Here is a 21,659-nt window from a genome sequence, read left to right as displayed (position 1 = left end):
TTCTGCATTGCCCCAGCAGAGGTTCTCCATGAGGGATCCATCCCTGCAGCTGCAGCAGACTTTTGTGTGGACATCCAGGCATTTCCATACATCCTCTGAAATCTAGGCAGAGCTTCCCATACCTCAACTCTTGCCTCTGTGTACCCACAGGCCCAACACCACATGGAAGTTGCCAAGGTTTGGGGCTTACACCCTCTGAAGCAACAGACTGAGCTGTACATGGGCCCCCTTTTAGACACAGCTGGAACTGGAGCTGCTGGGATGCAGGGTGCCCTGTCCCAAGGCTGCACAGAGCAGATCAGCCTTGGACCTGGCCCATGAAACCATTTTATCCTCCTAGGCCTCTGCACCTGTGATGGGAGGGGCTGCCTTGAAGGTCTCCGGCATGCCTTGGAGACATTTTCCCTATTTTCTTAGTGATTAACATTTGGCTCCTCGTTACTTATGCAAATTTATGCATCTGGCTTGAATTTCTCCCCAGAAAATGGGTTTTTCTTTCCTACCATATGGTCAGGCAACAAATTTTCCAAACTTTTATGCTCTATTTCCCTTTTAAACATAAGTTCCAATTTCAAGTCATCTTTTTGTGAGCACATATCACTGTGCACTTTCAGGAAAAACCAGGTCACCTTCAAATGCTTTGCTGCTTAGAAATGTCTTCTGCCAGATACCCTAAATCATCTCTCTCAAGTTCAAAGTTTCACACATCTTTAGTGCAGGGGCAAAACGCCACCAGTCTCTTTGCTAAAGCATGGCAAGAGTGACCTTCACTCCAGTTCCCAATAAGTTCCTCATCTCCATATGAGACCACCTCAGCCTGGACTTCATTGTCCATATCACTATCAGCATTTTGGTCAAAACCATTCAACAAGTCTCTAGGAAGTTCCAAACTTTCCTTCATCTTCCTGTCTTCTTCTGATCCCTCAAAACTCTTTCAAATTCTACCTGTTACCCAGTTCCAAAGTCACATCCACATTTTCAGGTTATCATTATAGCAGTGCCCCACTACCTTGGTAACAATTCTCTTTATGAGTCCTTTCTCACACTGCTATAAAGATACTACCTGAGACTGGGTAATTTATAAATAAAAGAGGTTCTGTATGGCTGGGTAAGCCTCAGGAAACTTACAATCATAGCAGAAGGGGAAGCAAGGCACCTTCTTCACAAGGTGGCAGGAGGGAGAGAGAGCGAGGAAGTGCCACACTTTAAAACCATCAGCTATCATGAGAACTCACTCACTATCATGAGAACAGCATGGGAGAAACTGCCCCCATGATCCAATTACCTCCCATTGGGCCCCTCCTTCAACATGTGGGGATTACAATTTGAGATGAGATTTGGGTAGGGACACAAAGCCAAACCATATCAGCCTCCCAGGATAGAAAGCTGTGACCCAGCAATTCCAGATAAGTCTCCATAAAGGCCAACAGAATGGCCTTTCACAGCAAAAACCTCAGGGCACCTAAGGTTTATTTATTTATTACTCCTGAAAACAGCCTAGGGAAAAAAAGTAATCTTCATTACTACTAAGATTGGGGAAAAATTAAGAAATGGAGAAAAGTGGCACTATTTATTGAATATCTATTTGCTAAGCCCTATCCAACAGAATTTGCATGTGCTATTCCATCTATTCCTCAAATTTTAGCAGAAAGTTCATTTTAATGAGCACTTACTCTATGCTAGGAACTTTACCAAGCCTTTTTATAGTTTTTTAATTTAATCCTTAAAACCATCCAGAAATTGGTTATTATTCTCAGTATATGAATTAAGAAAATGAGGCTTAGAAAGAATAAACTGAAGGAAAGAAAAAAGAAAGGATAATTTCCCCCATCATCATATGATAAATAAATAACCAACCAAGGGTTAAAATACAGGTGTGGCCTCTCATATTTATACTAAATTCATACACACAGAGTGAACAAGTCTGATAATTATTTTTCCATTAAAATATAACTATAAAATTATATAGTTTACTGTTCATTATAAATGCATAAGTATATGAGAAAATACAGTTGGAAAAAATATAAACAAGCCAAAAAGAGCAAATACTTTAAATAATAGATGACCAATTAAATTATAGTAGAATAAAATGCTATGTGGTTGTTAAAAAGAATAAGCCAACTGTACACTTTGGTTTATCAAAAAGTCATGAGGGAAACTTCTTTGTAGAACAATTCCAAGTAATAAGTATAAACAGAATGTAAGAATTTAAAAATTGTTTTGTAATCCCTAATGGAATAATGGACTCAGTCATTAATAATCACTGCATGCCAAAAACATCAAGTGAAATGTTGATGGTAGATGAGGCTGACACCACCCAAATCCTCTCCTAAATCTTAGTATCACTCAAAGTGAAACATGAGAAATATGGGCTTCCTGAGATGATACATCAGGAAGAGCAGAGCAAGCATCCCCTATGAAGGAGTCTTGGCAAATATACTGAACCTAAATCTAATCAAGACTCAAATATAAGGGATAGAGGAAAAAGTTGAACCACACCTGGAGGAAACAACCAGTCAAATCCAGAAGGTGGGGCCTTCTACAGGATAGATAAGCCAGTTTCTCAAAGAAACGAGTGTCTGTTTTTTAAAGATCTGATTTTTTTAAATGTCTGATTATTAAAGATCAAGAAAGACCTAAGACATGCCATATGTGGACCTAATTTGACTCTTAAACAATCCAACTGCAAAAAGACATTTTTGAGAAAATCAGAGCAATTGGAAAATGGACTGGATATTGGATTATACTAAAAATTACTGTTAATTTTCTGAGATGTGATAATGGCTTTGTAGTGTTTTTTTAAGTCCTTGTAATATTAGAAATACGTACAGAAGTATTTATGGGTGAAATTACATAATATCTAGGATTCATTTTTAAATACTTCCAAAAAAGGGGGAGAGCTATAGATAGAACCAGATTGGCAAATGTATTTCTTATTATAGAAATTTTCTAACATATACAAGAGCAGAGAAAATGATATAATGAATCTGCATGCACTTAACTTCAACATTTTGCCAATCTTGGTTCAAGCTATTCCTTCCACGCATACTTTTTTCTTCTGGTATATTTTAAAGTAAATCTCAAACATCAGAGAACATATCATTTCAGTCATAAATATTTCAAGATGCTTCTCTAAGAACATTTTTTAAATATAACCACCAAACCACTATCTCACCTAACAAAGTTAATAATTTTTAATATCATCTAATACATAGTAAGAATGTCAAAATATTGATATATGCGTTGAACTGGGTAATGGCTACCTGGGGGTCCATTATACGTTCTAGTTTTGTGTATGTCTGAACTTTTTCATAATAAAACATTTCTTTAAAGCATAAGGCAACTTTGTATGTACTGACAGAGAATAATCTTCAAGACATGTTAAATGAAAAAAGGCACAGAATAGCATATGTAGTATGTTACAATTTGTGTTTTAAAAGTTATATCTATGTATATATAGTCATACAATATACTCGGAAGGCATACATGGAATTAAAAACAGCAGTTGTCTCTGAGGAGGAGAACTGGAGCATCAGGGATAAAGAAAGACTTATTTATCCTTTTGAACCTTTTGAAATTGGGACAGTCTATTATGTATTTTAAAACATAAATCATTCCAGCCAGGTGCGGTGGCTCACGCCTGTAATCCCAGCACTTTGGAAGGCCGAGGCGGGCGGATCACGAGGTCAAGAGATCGAGACCATCCTGGCTAACATGGTGAAACCCTGTCTCTACTAAAAATACAAAAAATTAGCCGGGTGTGGTGGTGGGCGCCTGTAGTCCCAGGTACTAGGGAGGCTGAGCCAGGAGAATGGCGTGAACCCGGGAGGTGGAGCTTGCAGTGAGCGGAGATGGCGCCACTGCACTCCAGCCTGGGGGACAGAGTGAGACTCCCTCTCAAAAAAAAAAAAAAATACATAAATCATTCATAAATTAAAAGAAAAAATATATAGGCACCTAGGTGCATCATGTGTCATCAAAACTAATCATTAAGTGTAAGTGAGAGTAGTCACTGCTTAAACTACTCTAATTTTGACCTATCAGATTTATCTTGCAAAAATTGCCCTGACATCTCTAAAATCAGATATCTCCAGCCAGCTGTCTGTCCAATCCAATATTCTAGTGCTCTAGATTTTAGAGCTACTGTGGTCTAAAGATTGGCATTTCAGCGTATTATTTCCTCCCCTTACCCACTACCTCATGTTTGGCTTATTCTGTTTAAAACTTTTTATAATTCTGTATTCCAACGCTTTCTTCAGTAGAACTTCTAAGGAATTTCCTTCACTAACAGAACAACCAAGCCTCTTTCTGTTTCTTTTGTGGTTCAAACTGAAAGTAAGACGACCTTTCAAACTGTCTCATGTCCAAATGAAGCTAGTCTTCCCATCCAGCTGCTACAGATCACTTTCTGTCCTTCCAACCTACTTGTACTAGCTCCATGTCCTAACATATAGTATGCTACCTACTATCTGTCTTTAGGTGGACTTGTCTCTTTCCAACTTAAATTTCAAATAATTTAATCAGATGAGTGCTTAAACACAAGTATACAGTTGTCTCTTTACAACAATTTAGATTTAACTGAAGCAGAATATTGGAGGTTATAAAGCAAGAATATATATCCTTTTAAAATATTTTTCTAAATTTCTCCTTTTCAATCCCAAATGGAAAAATGAAGCAATAGTGCATAACAGTAGGAGACCATGGAATGTTATTCTCTGTGTGAAATTTTAGAGCAACAATTATTTTTAGTAACATCTGGGCCAAATGTTCTTACAGGACTTAGTTTATTCTGAAATTCAATATCATACAATATCAGGATGAGGCATTTACAATTCTGCAGTACTACTCTACAAATAACTTCACAATTTGAATGACTCTGCTTTTATCCATATCAACAAAGTTTTAGAAAGCACAGAGTATACAATATGAAGAAACAATAAGTCTTTCCTGGGCAAAATAAAATAATTTTATGACTGTAAAATGATGCAAAATCTATTTTTTCCTTCCAACTTTTATTTTAGGTTCAGGGGTACACGTACAGGTTTGGTATATAAGTAAATTGCGTCTTACAGGCCAGGTGCTGTGGCTCATGCCTGTAATCACAGCACTTTGGAAGGCCAAGGGAGGCGGATCACTTGAGGCCAGGATTTAGAACCCAGCCTGGTCAACATGGTGAAACCCCGTCTCTACTAAAAACACAAAAATTAGCCTGGTGGTGGTGGCTCAAGCTACTCAAGAGGCTGAGGCAGGAGAATTGCTTGAACATGGGAGTCAGAGGTTGCAGTGGCCTGAGATTGTGGCACTGCACTCCAGCCTGCGTGACATAATGAGACCGTCTTGTGTCCAGAATCGGTGGGTTCTTGGTCTCGCTGACTTCAAGAATGAAGCCGTGGACCCTTGTGGTGAGTATTACGGTTCTTAAAGATGGTGCGTCTGGAGTTTTTTCCTTCAGATGTTCAGATGTGTCCGGAGTTTCTTCCTTCTGGTGGGTTTGTGGTCTCGCTGGCCTCAGGAGTGAAGCTGCAGACCTTCACAAGGAATGTTACAGTTCATAAAGGTGGCACGTCCGGAGTTGTTCATCCTCCCAGTGAGTTCGTGGTCTCGCTGGCTTCAGGAGTGAAGCTGCAGACCTTCGCGGTGAGTGTTACAGCTCATAAAGGTGGCGTGGACCCAAAGAGTGAGCAGCAGCAAGATTTATTGTGAAGAGGGAAAGAACAAAGCTTCCACAGCAGGAAAGAGGACCCGAGCAGTGCTGGCTCCAGCAGCCTGCTTTTATTCCCTCATCTGACCCCACCCACATCCTGCTGATTGGTCCATTTTACAGAGAGCTGATTGGCCCATTTTACAGAGAGCTGATTGGTCCGTTTTGACAGGGTGCTGATTGGTGCATTTACAAACCTTGAGCTAGACACAGGGTGCTGATCGGTGCATTTACAAACCTTGAGCTACACACAGAGTGCTGCTTGGTGCATTTATAATCCTTTAGCTAGACACAAAAGTTCTCCAAGTCCCCACTAGATTAGCTAGACACAGAGTGCTGATTGGTGCATTTACAAACCTTGAGCTAGACACAGGGTGCTGATTGGTGCGTTTACAGTCCTTTAGCTAGACACAAAAGTTCTCCAAGTCCCCACTAGATTAGCTAGACACAGAGCACTGATTGGTGCGTTTACAAACCTTGAGCTAGACACAGAGTGCTGATTGGTGCATTTACAATCCTTTAGCTAGACATAAAAGTTCTCCATGTCCCCACCCAACTCAGGAGCCCAGTTTGCTTTGCCTAGTGGATCCTGCACCGGGGCTGTGGGCAGAGCTGCCTGCCAGTCCCAGGCCACGTGCCTGCACTCCTCAGCCCTTGGGCGGTAGATGGGACTGGGCGCTGCGGAGGAGGGGGCAGCACCGGTTGGGGAGGCTCCGGCCACATGGGAGCCCATGGAGGGGGTGGGGGCTCAGGCATGGCGGGCTGCAGGTCCCAAGCCCTGCCCTATGGGGAGGCGGCTGAGGTGCAGGGAGAATTCAAGCGTGGCACAGGTGGGCCAGCAGTGCTGGGGGACCCAGCACTTAGCCCAGGTGCTAAGCCCCTCACTGCCTGGGGCCAGCGGCTCCAGCCGGCCACTCTGAGTGCAGGGCCCACCAAGCCAGTGCCCACCTGGAACCCATGCTGGCCTGTGAGTGCCACGCACAGCCCCGGTTCCTGCCTGCACCTCTCCTTTCACACCTCCCTGCAAGCAGAGGGAGCTGGCTTCGGCCTTGGCCAGCCCAGAGAGGGGCTCCCACAGTGCCCCTGTAGGCTGAAGGGCTCCTCAAGCACGGCCATAGCCTGAGGAGGTGCCGAGAGTGAGCGAGAGCTGTTAGCACGTTGTCACCTCTCAGTCTCAAAAAAAAAAAAAAATGCGTGTTACAGGGGTTTGGTGTATAGATTATTTTGTTACCCAGGTAATAACCATAGTAACCGATAAGTACCAATCTTCACTCTCGTCCCACACTCCACCTTTAAGTAGGCCCCAGTGTCTAATGTTCCCTTCTTTGTGTCCATGTGTATTTGTACTCCATGTTTAGCTTCCACCTATAAATGAGAACATCTGGTATTTGATTTCCTGTTATTGTATTAATTTGCTTAGGATAATGGCCTCCGGCTCCATCTATATTGCTACAAAGGACATGATCTCATTCATTTTAATGACTGTAGTATTCCATGTTGTGTATGTACAACATTTTATTTACCCAGTCCACTGTTGATGGGCTTTTAGGTTGATTCCATGTCTTTGCTATTGTGAATAGTGCTGCAATGAACATATGTGTGCATATGACTTTATGGTAGAACAATTTATGTTTCTTTTGTTATATACTCAGTGATGAGATGCTGTGTCAAAGGGTAGCTCTCTTTTAAGTTCTTTGAGAAATCTTCAAACTGCTTTCCATAGTGGCTGACCTAGTTTACATTCCCACCAGCAGTGGATAAGTGTTCACTTTTCTCCGCAACCTCGCCAGCATCTGTTATTTTTTGACTTTTTTTTTTTTTTTTTTTGAGATGGAGTCTCACTCTGTTATCCAGACTAGAGTGCAGTGGCGCAGTCCCCGCTCACTGCAAGCTCCACCGCCCGGGTTCATGCCATTCTCCTGCCTCAGCCTCCCGAGTAGCTGGGACTACAGGTGCCCACCACCACGCCCAGCTAATTTTGCTTTTGTATTGTTAGTACAGACGGGGTTTCACCATGTTAGCCAGGATGGTCTCCATCTCCTGACCTTGTGATCTGCCAGCCTCAGCCTCCCAAAGTGCTGGGATTACAGGTGTGAGCCACCACGCCCAGCACTGACTTTTTAATAATAGCCCTTCTAACTGGTGTGAGATGGTATCTCATTGTGGTTTTGATTTGCATATCTCTAATGATTAGAGAATATTTTTCATATGCCTGTTGGCCGCCTGTGTGTCTTCTTTTGAGAAGTGTCTCTCCATGTCCTTTGCCCTTCTTTTTTTTTTTTTTTTTTTTTTTGTAGAGATGGGCTCATACTATGTTGCCCAGTTTCTAGTCTAACTCCTGGTCTCAAAGCAATCCTTCTGCCTTCACCTCCCAAAGTGCTGGGAATATAGGCATGAGCCACTGCACCAGGCCTGAGGATATGATAAATATAATTGTAAATATATATGTACCCAACACTGGAACACCCAGATATAAAGGGAGAAATAGACTCTAATACAGTAATAGTTGAGGACTTAAACACTCTACTCTCAGCATTAGACAGATTATCTAGACATAAAACCAACAAACAAACATTGGATTTAAACTGCACTTCATTCATTCATTCATTCATTCATTCATTCATTTATGTTTTTGAGACAGAGTCCTGCTCTGTCACCCAGGCTAGAATGCAGTGGCATCATCTCAGCTCACTGAAACCTGCGCCTCCTGGGTTCAAGCGATTCTTATGCCTCAGCCCCACAAACAGCTGGGATTACAGGCGCCACCACACCCGGCTAATTTTTGTTTTGCTTTTAGTAGAGATGGGGTTTCACCATATTGGCCAGCCTGTTCTCAAACTCCTGGCCTCAAGTGATCCACCCGCCTCCGCCTCCCAAAGAGCTAGAATTACAGGTGTGAACCACCACACCCAGCCTCCTTTGCCCATTTTTTAATAGGGTTGTTTTTGCTTTAAGTGCCTTATAGATTCCGGATATTAGACCTTTGCCAGATACATAAACCTTTGCTGGATACATAGTTTGCAAACCTCCATTCTGGAGGTTGTCTGTTTACTCTGTTAATAGTTTCCTTGGCTGTGCAAAGGTTATTTACTTTAATTAGGTCCCATTTGTCAATTTTTTGTTTTGTTACAATTGCTTTTGGAATCTTTGTCATGACATCTTTGCCAGAGCCTGTGTCTAGAATTGTACTTCCTATGTGTTCTGCTAGGGTTTTTATAGTTTCAGATTTTATATTTAAGTCCTTAATTCGGCTGGGCGCGGTGGCTCATGCCTGTAATCCCAACACTTTGGGAGGCCGAGGCGGGTGGATCACAAGGTCAGGAATTCAAGACCAGCCTGGCCAAGATGGTGAAACCCCCCCTCTCTACTAAAAATACAAAAATTAGCTGGGTGTGGTGGTGGGCGCTTGTAATTCTAGCTACGCGGGAGGCTGAGGTAGAGAATTGCTTGAACCCAGGAGGCAGAGGTTGCAGTGAGCCAAGATTATGCCACTGCACTCCAGCCTGGGCGACAGAGCGAGACTCTGTCTCAAAAAAAAAAAAAAAAAAAGTCTGTAATTCATCTTGAGTTGATTTTTGAATATGGTGAAAGAAAGGGGTCGCGTTTCAATCTTCTGCATATGGCTAGCCAGTTATCCCAGCAATGTTTATTGAATACGGAATCCTTTCCCCAATGCTTATTTTTGTAGGCTTTGTTGAAGATCAGATGGTTGTAGGTTTGCGACTTTATTTCTGTGTTTTCTAACCTGTTCTATTCGTCTCTGTGTCTGTCTTTGTACCAGTACTATGCTGTTTTGGTTACTGCAGCCTGCGGTATAGTTTGAAGATGAGCAGTGAAATGCCTCCAGCTTTGTTCTTTTTGCTTAGGATTGCTTTGTTTATTCAGGCTCTTTTTTATTCCTTATGAATTTTAGAATAGCTTTTTCTAGTTCTGTAAAAAATATTGTTGTCACTTAGGAATAGTGTTGAATCTCTAAATTGATTTGGGCAGTATGGCCATTTTAACAATATTGATTCTTCCTATCCACGAGCATGAAATGTTTTTCCATTTGTTTGCTCTTTCGTATTGGTGATTATGTTCCAGGAATTGAAGTTTCAGAACAATGCAACAGTGCTCTTTGTGTCTTCCTTGGCAGTAAATTGCAAGGATCTGGATGGAGAGTGGAGTAGTCCCTTCAGAAGGGCCAGGTATAGAGCTCGAGAATATTTCATCTCCTGTTCCTGTTCCATACAAAATATCAAGTCCCTGAGGCAGATTCTTGTGATTCTTGGATGAAGCAACTGTTTGGTGACTGTCAGGCTGGATGTCCCAGAAGCAAGAAGGTTGTCTTTTAAGCCCTCACTTCCAAGTTCTAGTGGTCTCTTCTTCCTTGGTCCAATAGCTGCAAGAGCTGTGAGATTAGCATCTCTATGCTGTGTCTGTTCAAGTTCCAGTTGCTGTAACTCATTGGCGTTCTGCTTTAATCTCAGCTGTTCTGGATCTTCTTTATTAGAACGACTCTTGGCTGCCTTAAGTAACATTTCTCTTTCTTCTAAATCCTTTCTCTGCTTCTCCAATTGATCCAGCTTTTCAAGAAATTTGAGGTGTGACCTGGTATCACTACCCAGGATGTAATTTTCACTTGCCTTGTAAGTAGTCATTCAATGCTGAGCAATTGCAGTCAGTTTTTCTAGAAGGCTTCATAATTGTTCCTGTGTTGCATGGGTGATCAAGTTCACAGCATCAGAGTTAAGTTCTGTAATGTCATGCTTTTTACCAATGTCTAAAATTCTCTTTTGTAGAGCTCCAATAAAAAGAAATGGTTCATCTTTACATGACTGAATGAGTGTGCCAACCAATTCAGAGTTTGTTGCTAAGACACAGGCATTTTCTTCATTAAGGTTGACCCCTGCCATAGAAGTCACATCATTGATGTCATCTTCATCCCTGAAGCATATTGTTCCATTCTCTTTTATTTTATTTTTTTGAGTAGAAGATGCTTGAAGCAACAGAATTTTATTTCCAGGCAGAGTAATTTGCTTTAGAATGGAAGATGGAAGAAACTGACTGGTAGGTATTATGGTGTTCACTGGCATCGTCTTCTACCCAGATTTCTGAATGGTCAATGCTGAGGAATGTGTAAGTGTGGTCACCCGTTTTTCATTGCCTCCTGAAGCCTGCTGAACTACTAGTTGCTTGACTTTAACTGCCTATGGAATCCCAGCTGGTTGTGAAAGGACAGGGCCTGGCTGGGCAAGTTTGATTTGAATTGGAGTGCCAATAACAGGCTTGTCAGATGTGGTCCCAGTAGATGTAACAAAAGGTTTCACGGATGGAAGACAAATAGCTGCACCTGAAGATTCTTCAAAAGTTACTGCTGGAAGGGACAGTGTTACTGCTGTTCCAGGGACAACTGGCTTTTCAGGTTGCAGTGAGACCATTGTCACTGTGTTTGGTACAGATGTCACAAGTGGTTTTCGAAGTCTGAAGCAAAAGAGACTACACAACTCCATAGAAATTTATAGTCAAAACAGTAACAACAGGTTATGAGATAGGCCTTAGACTTAGAAAGTCTGGACTGACTAGATTCTCAAATGACAAGTCACACATTTGGGGCAAGTTCATCTTACCATCTGTGAAATGTCCATAAATAAATGAAGTATTAGTACAGGGTCTTGCATATGGAAAGTGCTCAGCATTTAGCAGTGATGGGGTTCAGGGCATGCTACCCCAAAATATGGCACTTTGGCATTTGAGGAGGCAGTAGAAGCAGAAAAGTTACTTGTTGACCTTCTCTTGTCTTTCTCCCCTGAAGTAAACCAAAACACAATTCTTTGACCTTCCTGTGAAATAAGTAATTAAGGCTCTCATGGAGAGGTGGCCACCCTATATCTGGAGGAAAGGAATGTTCTTATCTCCAAAGGTACAGGGAAACAGAGACAAATATGAATACACAGGTCTAGCTAAGTCCCCCAGTTTATTACCATTAGATCACACCTCCTTTGTCCAATCATACTTTTCCACAACTGTCTACTTTTCATCAAATCTAAGCACAAAAATGTACAAATTTACCTGTTTCTTTGGGTCTTCATTTCTGAAGGCTCTTATGTCATGTAAACATATTAATTAAATGAATTTGGTTTATGATTTTCTCTGGTTAATCTGTCTTTTGTTATAGGTTCCTCAGCCATGAACTTAGCAATGGATGAGGAAAAGAAATCTTTCCTCCCCTACAACAGTTGTTTTTGTAGTATTGGTAGTATTGGTAGTATTATCATTACTTGTGATACTTCCTCAAAAACCAGTTTAATTGGATGAAAAGGACATAAACCAAATCGGATAGGGTTAAGGGATAAGGGATCTAACTATGTCAACACAACCTGATAATACTGGATCTTGAATGATGAAATTTTCTTTCCAACTGAGGACAGTGGATAGTCTTTTTCTTTTTTTTAATTTATTTTTTTATTATTATCTTTTATGTTCTAGGGTACATGTGCACAACCTGCGGGTTTTTTACATATGTATACATGTGCCATGTTGGTGTGCTGCACCTGTTAACTCATTATTTACATTAGGTATATCTCCTAATGCTATCCCTCCTCTCTCCCCCCACCCCATGACAGGCCCGGTATGTGATGTTCCCCACCCTGTGTCCAAGTGTTCTCATTGTTCAATTCCCACCTATGAGCGAGAACATGTGGTGTTTGGCTTTCTATCCTTGCGATAGTTTGCTCAGAATGATGGTTTCCATCTTGATCCATGTCCCTACAAAGGACATGAACTCATCATTTTTTATGGCTGCATAGTATTCCATGGTGTATATGTGCCACATTTTCTTAAGACAGTGGATAGTCTTTTTCTAAATCAATATATACAGAACTTTTTTTTTTTTTACCAAATCATCTTAAAATCTGCATTATAATTACATTTTCTAGTGTGGTTGCTATGCAATAGAATTCCATGACTTCTTTTCCATGCTCAAATCAAAGAATAAAAATATGCTAAAGGCAGGGTGCAGTGGCTCACACCTGTAATCCCAGCACTTTGAGAGGCCAAGGTGGGTGGATCACCTGGTCAGGAATTTGAGACCAGCCTGGCCAGCATGGTGAAACCCCATCTCTACTAAAAATACAAAAATTAGCCAGGTGTGGTGGCGCATGTCTGTAGTCCCAGCTACCTGGGAGGCTGAGGCAGGAGAATGGCTTGAACCAGGGAGGCGGAGGTTGCATGGCGCCATTGCACTCCAGCCTGGGTGACAGAGCAAGACTCAGTCTAAACAAAAAAAAAAAAAAAAAAATGCTAAAGGTGGGGTGCAATGGCTCACATCTGTAATCCCAGCACTTTGGGAAGCTAAAGCAGGAGGATTGCTTGAAGCCAGGAGTTCAAGACCAGCCTGGGCAACAGAACAACACCCTGTCTCCAGAAAAATAAAACTTAAAAAATTAGCTGGTCATGGTTGTAGTCCTGTCACTCTCCTGTAGTCTTGTAATCTTAGTTACCTGGGAGGCTGAGGCTGGAAGATCGCTTGAGGCCAAGAGTTCGAGACTGCAGTAAGCTATGATCACACCACCGCCCTCCAGCCTGGTTGACAGAACAAGACCCTGTCTCCCTCTAGATAGATAGACAGATAGATAGATAGATAGATAGATAGATAGATAGATGGATGCTGAAGACCTACAAGACATCCAAGGTCCAAAGACAATAAATGAAAACAATTTTTACAAGGAAACTCTCCATCTAAAGCTTAGGGTATAATTAGGTTTAAAAGATTGTCCTTAAAAAAAAATCGGCATTAATCAAAACAGATTGAAGTACAGAAGCCTAAATCCGTGATCAGAAAAATCCATCTATAACTTCCATGGACCCCAAACAGTAGTCTCAGATTTCACATTGAATCTGGCTAAGTCACTAGCACAGTAAACAGTAGCATCTGGCTCTCATGTGAGATGGTATATACAATGGGCTGATCCATAACTTTAGTGTACTTTGGACATTTAGATGGATGGGCTGAGAGCCCGGTGTGTTATAATAACCCTGAAAAACTTTTGGCTCTGGCTGTGAACACATTAGCATTAACTTAACTTTGTTGCTTTGTTTACAACAAGAGATATTTGCTTGTGCTTTCTGCCTAAATGGAATCGGTTAAAGGCACCCAAGACCTCAAAGAGTGAAATTTACAATTAGTACAGCAGCTATTCACTTTACTGAACTTTGCATTTTTTTTTTTTTTTTTTTGCATTTCCTCTTAGTTACATCTTTTGGAAATAAATGATATCTTTATTTGGAGTTTCTGTCTGTTCATATTAGGACCATTAACAACTAATATCCCCTGCCTAATTTTTTCTTTCCTCCATAACCTGAAGCTTAAAATAAGTAACCATTTAGAGGGTTCCTTGAAGATGTCACCATTTAGAAATGTCACACATGCAGTCATTTGTTTCTGAGCTAAAGAGTGCTGGCTGTTTAGAACAGCGTCCCAATTATTCTTTTTGAAACCACTCAAAGCCACCAGAACTAATTTCTCCCAATATATCACTATAGTTTAATGTCTACAATGAAGAGATACCCTCACTCAACCAGTAGAAACTGACTATTGCATATCCAGGATATAATCAGAGGGCCTCTGTATTGAATTTGAGATTTCCAAAAATTGTAATTAAACAACACCCAATCTAATTTTGTGTTTATTGCTTTTACAAATAGCATCAACACAGGTGAATTATCTATGACATTTATTCATATGTGCATTATTTTAAGCAAATACGCAGGAGTCTTACCCCTACCAAAATAAGATTGAATAATTAACAGATGGGCATTCTAATAACATTATGGAACAGCATAACGTTGGATTACCTTTTAAATCTCATTATACTCATAAGCAAGAATTGCAATGTTCTATATATGTGTTCTATCATTCAATGAACAAGTATTTTTTTTTAAATCTCTTGTGGGTCTAGCATTGATCTCAACAGGGAAAAAATTAATCTGAAATTTTATTTTGAATGAAATATCTTTTAAATTTTTTTTGTTTCTTTGTTTTGTTTTTATTTTTTCGGGGTTTTTTTTTTTTTTGAGACAGGGTTACACTCTGTCACCCAGGCCGGAGTGCAGGTTGCGATCTTGGCTCACTGCAACCTCCGCCTCCCGGTTTGAAGCCATTCTCCTACCTCACCCTCAAAGTAGCTGGGGCCACAGGCACATGCCACCACCCTCGGCTAACTTTTGTAATTTTAGTAGAGACAAGGTTTCGTCATGTTGGTCAAGCTGGTCTCGAACTCCTGACCTCAAGTGATCTGCCCACCTCGGCCTCCCAAAGTGCTGGAATTTACAGGCATGAGCTGCTATGCCCGGCCTTAAATGGTTTTTTGTTGTTGTTGTTTTTCTTTTTTTTTCTTTTTTAAGACGGAGTCTTGCTCTGTCGCCCAGGCTGGAGTGCAGTGGCGCAATCTTGGCTCACTGCAACCTCCGCCTCCCGGGTTCAAGAGATTCTCCTGCCTCAGCTTCCTGAGTAGCTGGGACTACAGGCACATGCCACCACACCCGGCTAATTTTTGTTTTTTTTTTTTTTAGTAGAGACAGGGTTTCACGGTGTTAGCCAGGATGGTCTCAGTCTCCTGACCTCGTGAGCCTCTCGCCTCGGCTTCCCAAAGTGCTGAGATTACAGGTGTAAGCCACCGTGCCCAGCCCCTTAAATAGTTTTTAAATATGTCACCATGAATAGTTTTGTATAAAGAAAGAACACTAGGCGCAGTGGCTCATGCCTGTAATCCCAGCACTTCGGGAGGCTGAGGCAGGTGGATTGCTTGAGCCCAGGAGTTCAAGACTAGCCTGGGCAACAAGGTGAAACCCTGTGTCTACAAAAAATACAAAAGTTAGCTGGGCGTGGTGGCGCACACTTGTGGTGCCAGCTATTTGGTGGGGCTGAGATAGGAGGATGGCTTGAGCCCAGGAGGTGGAGGTGGCATTAAATCAAGATTGCACCAATGTACTCCAGCCTGGGTGACAGACAGACCCTGTCTCAAAAAAAAAAAAAAATTCTATGACTCAGAAAACCACCCAAATAGAATGAAGCTTCTAAATGTTCTCGTGGTATGTGATTTGCCATAACTGAACAATAATCCCCCTTATTAATTAGGGTAGAAGACAGCATAGTGGTGCTTCCCTATAATCCCAGTTACTTAAGAGGCTGAGGTGAGAGGATCACTTGAGCCCAAGAGTTCAAGGTTACATGAGCTGTGATCACACCACTGCACTCCAGCCTGGGTGACAGACTGAGACCCAGTCTCAAAAAAAAAAAAAAAACAACAAAAAAAAAACTAGGGTGGTTTACATTCTCAGAAAGCCAAGATTAGAAAACTATAACAATCAGGTATTTGAGATCTCATCACATGACCCACAAAGAATATAAATATGCTACTTTTCTGAGAAAACAGAACTTCATTTTCTCTGTAAAGATTTTCCAATCTGAACTAGGTGTGATGGTGCATGCCTGTAATCCCAGCCACTAGGGAAGCTAATACAGTAGGATCATTTGAGCCCAGGAGTTCCAGACCAGCCCTGACAACATAGCAAGACTCCACCTCTACAAAAAACATTTAAGGGGTCCGGCATGGTGGCTCACGCCTGTAATCCCAGCACTTTGGGAGACCGAAGCGGGCGGATCACCTGAGGTCAGGAGTTCAAGACCAGCCTGACCAACATGGAGAAAGCCCGTCTCTACTAAAAATACAAAAAAAATTAGCCGGGCATGGTGGCGCATGCCTGTAATCTCAGCTACTCGGGAGGCTGAGGCAGGAGAATCACTTGAACCCAGGAAGTAGAGGTTGCGGTGAGCCAAGATCACACCATTGCACTCCAGCCTGGGCAACAAGAGTGAAGCTCGGTCTCAAAAAAAAAATTTTTTTTAATTATCCCAGTATAGCAGCATGCACCTGTAGTCCCAGCCACTCAGGAGTCTAAGGCTGAAGGATTGTTTGAGCCCGAGTTTAAGGTTACGTGAGCTATGATCATGCCCCTGCACTACAGTCTGGGCAACAGAGAGAGACCCTATCTCGAAAAACAAACAGAAAAACAAAGGCAAAGCTAGGCACAGTGGCTCATGCCTGTAATCCCAGCTACTTGGGAGGCTAAGGCAGGAGGATTACTTGAGCCCAGGAATTGAGTCCAGCTTGGACAACATAGCAAGAACCTGTCTCTAATTAAAAAACACAAAATTGACTTTCCAATCTATTGCAAGACATTCTTCGGGAAAGACAGTGAAATTACAGTCATTTTACTAAGCTAATAATTACACAGCATTTTAAATAAAATAAAAAAGAACCAGAAATTGAAAAAAACACCTAATTTTTAAAGAAAATGTTCTCTCCTTAGGTTGCATGATTGCAGAAGGAGCACTGGGCAGTCAGGCAATCTGGGTTCTGGTCCCAACTCTGTCACTCATCAGATGTGTAACTCTGGCCAGCTTTACCCTCTGTGAAATATGGCTGAACTATCAGTCCTAGTAGGGTCTGGTCCAGTTCTAAGTCTGTAACTACAGATGCCTTCCCTGAAAAGCAGAAATCTGAAGGAGTGTGGATAGCCCCTCTGCATTAAACATAGCTAGCCTAATGTGATGATAAAGACAGGAAGAGAATACAGGACATTAAACAGAGTTGTGTGAGTGAGATAGAAAAATGGATAATTTTCTTCCATTTCTTTTCACATTACTGTGTTAATCTTTAAAGAAAAGGAATTCTAAACCCCCATAAATGGGTATCTTCACCCTGAGAAGCAGGAAATATGTGTCTGCAGAGAAATCAGGGCTCTTCAGTTTTGTGACCGAGGAATCCATGTGCCCAAGGATGGGCATCGTTTTATCACACACCCCTTCAGAGAGAGTTTTAGGCATGTGGCCAAAAAAGGGGGTGTGGTCTAGGCAGAGACGGAGGGCCTGATCAGGAAGACTACCTCTGAATTCCTCACATCGAGCTCATCTACACGAAATGGCTAACAAAATTACAAGCAGTGATGGAGACCTTTTCCAAGATGAATATAGCTTCACTCAACAATATGGAAGGAGGAGAAAGTAGGGTGGGGTGGGAGGATCTTCCATTTTTCTATGTCTTCATTTTATATGGCTTGTACCTGTAACATACAGGGTTCAAAAGATGAATTCGAACTGTCTCTGCGCTAGTGTTTATGCAGTTCAGTGGAATAGAATGGGAGGGGAATCATCCATGTTCACAACACTGGGTGGGGCATGCTCTCTTCTGTTGTTTGTTGTTCTGTGACTTAAACCATATACTGCAAAAGGCTAAAAAAAAAAGGACAAAAATTCATCTAAGCATATTTTCTTTGCTTTCATACCATCATCTTTCTCACCCAAAAGTTTCTTCAATGCCTAAGTGTGTCTGGAATCAGTGTTTGGCCCCAAAGTCTATGGTATGTGCAGAGATCCATAGAAAAGACTAGGTTCTCTTCCTTAAAAAAAATAAAGATTTTCCAATGCTTAAAGACATAGCCTAATTATTTGCCTATTATCCCTCAAGGGGACACCACACACCTTGACCTAGAACTCTATCAAGTGTTCACAGAAAAGTGCCAGGGCAAATAAACAATCTGTTCTTCTAAATTCCCCTTCATATCTCCTTCCAACCACACACATTTATTTTCAGTCTCTAAAGCAAACTTAATGTTATATGCTCAGAAGGAAGAGAAAGATGTTATTGATTTATTCCTTTGCTCTCCAAAAAGGCCACACCTAAGACATCGTCGAGGTGAAAATCATTCCTGATGCATGAGTGTGGGAATGTGGTGCTTTTTAGGAATAAAAAATAAAAACCAAACCAAAGAACAAACAAACAAACAAAAAACAGTGCTCAGAAATCTGCATCTGTTACATTTCTCTCTACTCCTTAATTGGGCTTTCGATGAAGCAAAGACAATTCACTAGCTGGGAAAGGGAGAAAGAACTCCATCATTCTTCCACTGCCAGCACCTGTTCTGCCAGCTGACACTATTTAATATAAATTTTGACCATAAAAAAAGGCAATATACTAATAGCACTGCTGTTTACCAAAAACTAATTAAATCTCTTTACTGCTGGTTCACCCCCGCTTTCTCTCACACCACCTACTCACCCAATGCAGAGAAGGGGTGGCAACCACTTTCTCCGGCACAGACACAGCCAGTGTCTTAACACAAGCAGTGATTCTGACCAAAAGAGCCACCACCCTCTTGCCCCTCTCCCTGCTTATCAGACAAGGAACACCAAGTCCACTCTGGGGCTGGAAATCTGAAATAAATCAATTCACTTTAACCAGATCTTAAAAATCTGCCCTATGATTACAGAAAGAGAAAATGCAAATCAGAAAAACACATCACATGGAGAACAAACCAAAACCAGGGCTGGGGAACATTTGCACATCAGCGCTGCCTTTGAACTCCAGAATGGCATGGAAAGCGCCGCTGCCCAGCCCAGATCCAAGGAGGGGGTTTTACAAAGGCTTCCAGCACCCCCTATCAACACAAACACTTCCTCCCCGCTTCCAAAATGCTCTGAATAAAGACCTTCTTTAAGCACTTACTGGGAGCGGCAGCTTCTCTCTGCAATGTGCCTGTGAGTCACGCAGCAGGAGGGGCCCCGGAGCAGGGCAAGTCGGAGAGCCCCCAGCTTCCCTGCAAGCTGATGTCTATGAGACAGCAGCCCAGGAACCGACTTTCCCATTACAGCCTCAGACTGTAATCCATGTGCTTTCGGCGGGCCAGTCCCAGCTGCCCACAGAGCACCACATGATCTGCTCTGACATCAGATCAGCCAGACGTGACAGCCCATCCGCCAGCCTCTTCCACACTCTTGGGTTGCATCATTTGGGTGCCTTTGGTTTGCATTTAAGCAGGTGGTACAGAGTAAGGAACTGTTGTTTTCTCACAAAATATTTTTTTTTTCTGGTTTCTTCTGTTCTAAAAGAAGGGAAAAAATAAGCAAGAAAAGCACTTGAATTTGTTGCAGCCTAAATGTATCAGATATATGGGAAGTAACTGGAGTTCCACGCCTAGTTCAGGGAAGCTGAGGAATGAGCTACTGCCAAGATGCCAATGCCGTGGGAGTGATTTCATCTATAAATCACTACCACCACCATACCCCACCGCCTTTCAGTAGATCATCTTTTATATAAGAGTTTATATATATCTATATACACATATATACATATATATGTTTAAGTCATAAAATATTGGTAGGTGGTGTGTGTGTGTTTTAAGCTAGTCACCACTGAGTTTAGTTCATAGGCAATCTCAGGGAGGTAACCATTAGACTCAGTGCAATATACAATAATTCTATTTTGAGAGGATTCACATATAGTCCAACAGAAATAGATGTACAATCCTAGACAGATAGGCAGATAAGCAGACAGGAAGTCAGAACCATCCATTCAGGCTTACATTCATTCATTCAATAATCATTTATTGATCACCTACTATACACCTAGTCCGAAAACAGATTATGAAAATAGTAGAGGGGTTAGATATTTGTTACAGAGCTTCTAATTCTACTTCTGTGATAAGACAAGGAAGTGAGAGCCTTATCAAGGATCCTTATAAAATGTTCTGTGTCTAATACTGAATCTAAAGGCTGGTAACAAAATCACGTTTTATCTTAATTTCATTAGGATAAATGGTAACACATGTAATCTTTAAGGCAAGAATAATCAAAATCATTAAGACTTTATGAAGCAAAATCATAGCCCGCTTAGACAGCTGTGACCAGAAATGATGTAAAAAATATAATGCTCCCCTAGCAGAGAGGAGAATTCACTTTTTTTTTTTTTTTTAATTTTTTAGACACCATCTTGCTCTGTCCTCCAGGCTGAAGTGCAGTGGCACAATCTTGGCTCACTGCAACTTCCCCCTCCTGGGTTCAAGTGATTCTCCTGCCTCAGCCTCCCAAGTAGCTGGGATTACAGGCATGTGCCACCACACCTGGCCAATTTTTGTATTTTTAGTAGAGACAGGGTTTCATCATGTTGGCCAGGCTGGTCTCGAACTCCTGACTTCAGCTGATCCACCTGCCTCGGCTTCCCAAAGTGCTGGGATTACAGGCATGAGCCACCGTGCCCGGCCAAGACACTTCTTAAGTAGAAAAATAAATATATAATTTTAGTTTTCCTTCGTTTAATAATTAGCTGTTTCCTATAAAATAATCACAAAATATGCAAACCCTTAGTTTTCATTATTTTGTCTTTGTTCCTTATATTTAAAGTGAATTGTGCCATTTTCTTATATGTCAATTAAGGCTATAATATCATTATTTGATATTGTAATCAATATAATAGTATTCGCATGTTCTTTTTTATGGAAATAATTAAATCTAATAATTATATAATTACTAATATCATAATAAATTTGTCATTTAATATATAATATTTAACTCATCTATTTGCTTTGTACCAAGTGTGTGATATTTTCCCCTGAGATGACCAGGATGCTTGTGACTGTGGAATTCAATATGAGATTCCATGAGCACTTGATTTCCATTTGTTCTCCATTGGAAATAAGCTATATAAAGAGTAAAACTGTTCAAGTCTACTACTGTTTCTACTGAAACAGAACATCTCTGACACCAGATATGTGGGTTTTTCACATCAAGAAATTTCCCAATTTTCTGCAGACACCAACTGAGTGCCCTACAATTTAATTCAATTTTGACACTGACTACCCAGAGTTAACGCAGACACCACAGGTTAAGGGCTCAGTCCCACAAGACTGCCCCCGACTTCAAATAAAAATCACAAGTAGTGGGTACCCAGGTTACCCACACTTTTGTCCAGCTTGGCTACAAATTGGGGGTTCCCATGACTGACTCCCTCCTTAGGTTTGATAATTTGTTATAACAGCTCACAGAACTCAGGGAAACACTTTACTTATTATTACCAGTTTGTTATAAAGAATATTATAAAGTACACAAATGAACAGCCAGATGAAAAGGCATGTAAGGTGA

At 41.3% G+C, this 21,659-nt stretch overlaps 1 protein-coding gene and 1 pseudogene across 10 annotated transcripts in view; both read right to left on the bottom strand.

Moving 5' to 3' along the window:
- The window catches only part of ANK2 (ankyrin 2), a 683,028-nt gene that overhangs the window by 544,186 nt on the left and 117,183 nt on the right, over positions 1–21,659 (bottom strand). For 3 of the 10 annotated variants that reach the window (XM_063664018.1, XM_063664019.1, XM_063664020.1), the window contains exon 1: positions 19,249–19,452. The exons of 6 other annotated variants lie outside the window; for them this stretch is intronic. The gene's annotated coding sequence lies outside the window, so the exon portion shown is untranslated. Of the gene's footprint in view, positions 1–19,248; positions 19,453–21,659 lie in introns of those variants that run through there. One more of the 10 variants, XM_063664024.1, reaches the window with a different exon arrangement.
- LOC129035282 (transcription initiation factor TFIID subunit 4B-like) lies at positions 9,796–11,784 on the bottom strand (annotated as a pseudogene).

Source organism: Pongo pygmaeus, chromosome 3 (genome assembly GCF_028885625.2).
Source record: "Pongo pygmaeus isolate AG05252 chromosome 3, NHGRI_mPonPyg2-v2.0_pri, whole genome shotgun sequence".
NCBI lineage: Eukaryota > Metazoa > Chordata > Mammalia > Primates > Hominidae > Pongo > Pongo pygmaeus.
This window is presented reverse-complemented; position numbering and strand designations above follow the sequence as displayed.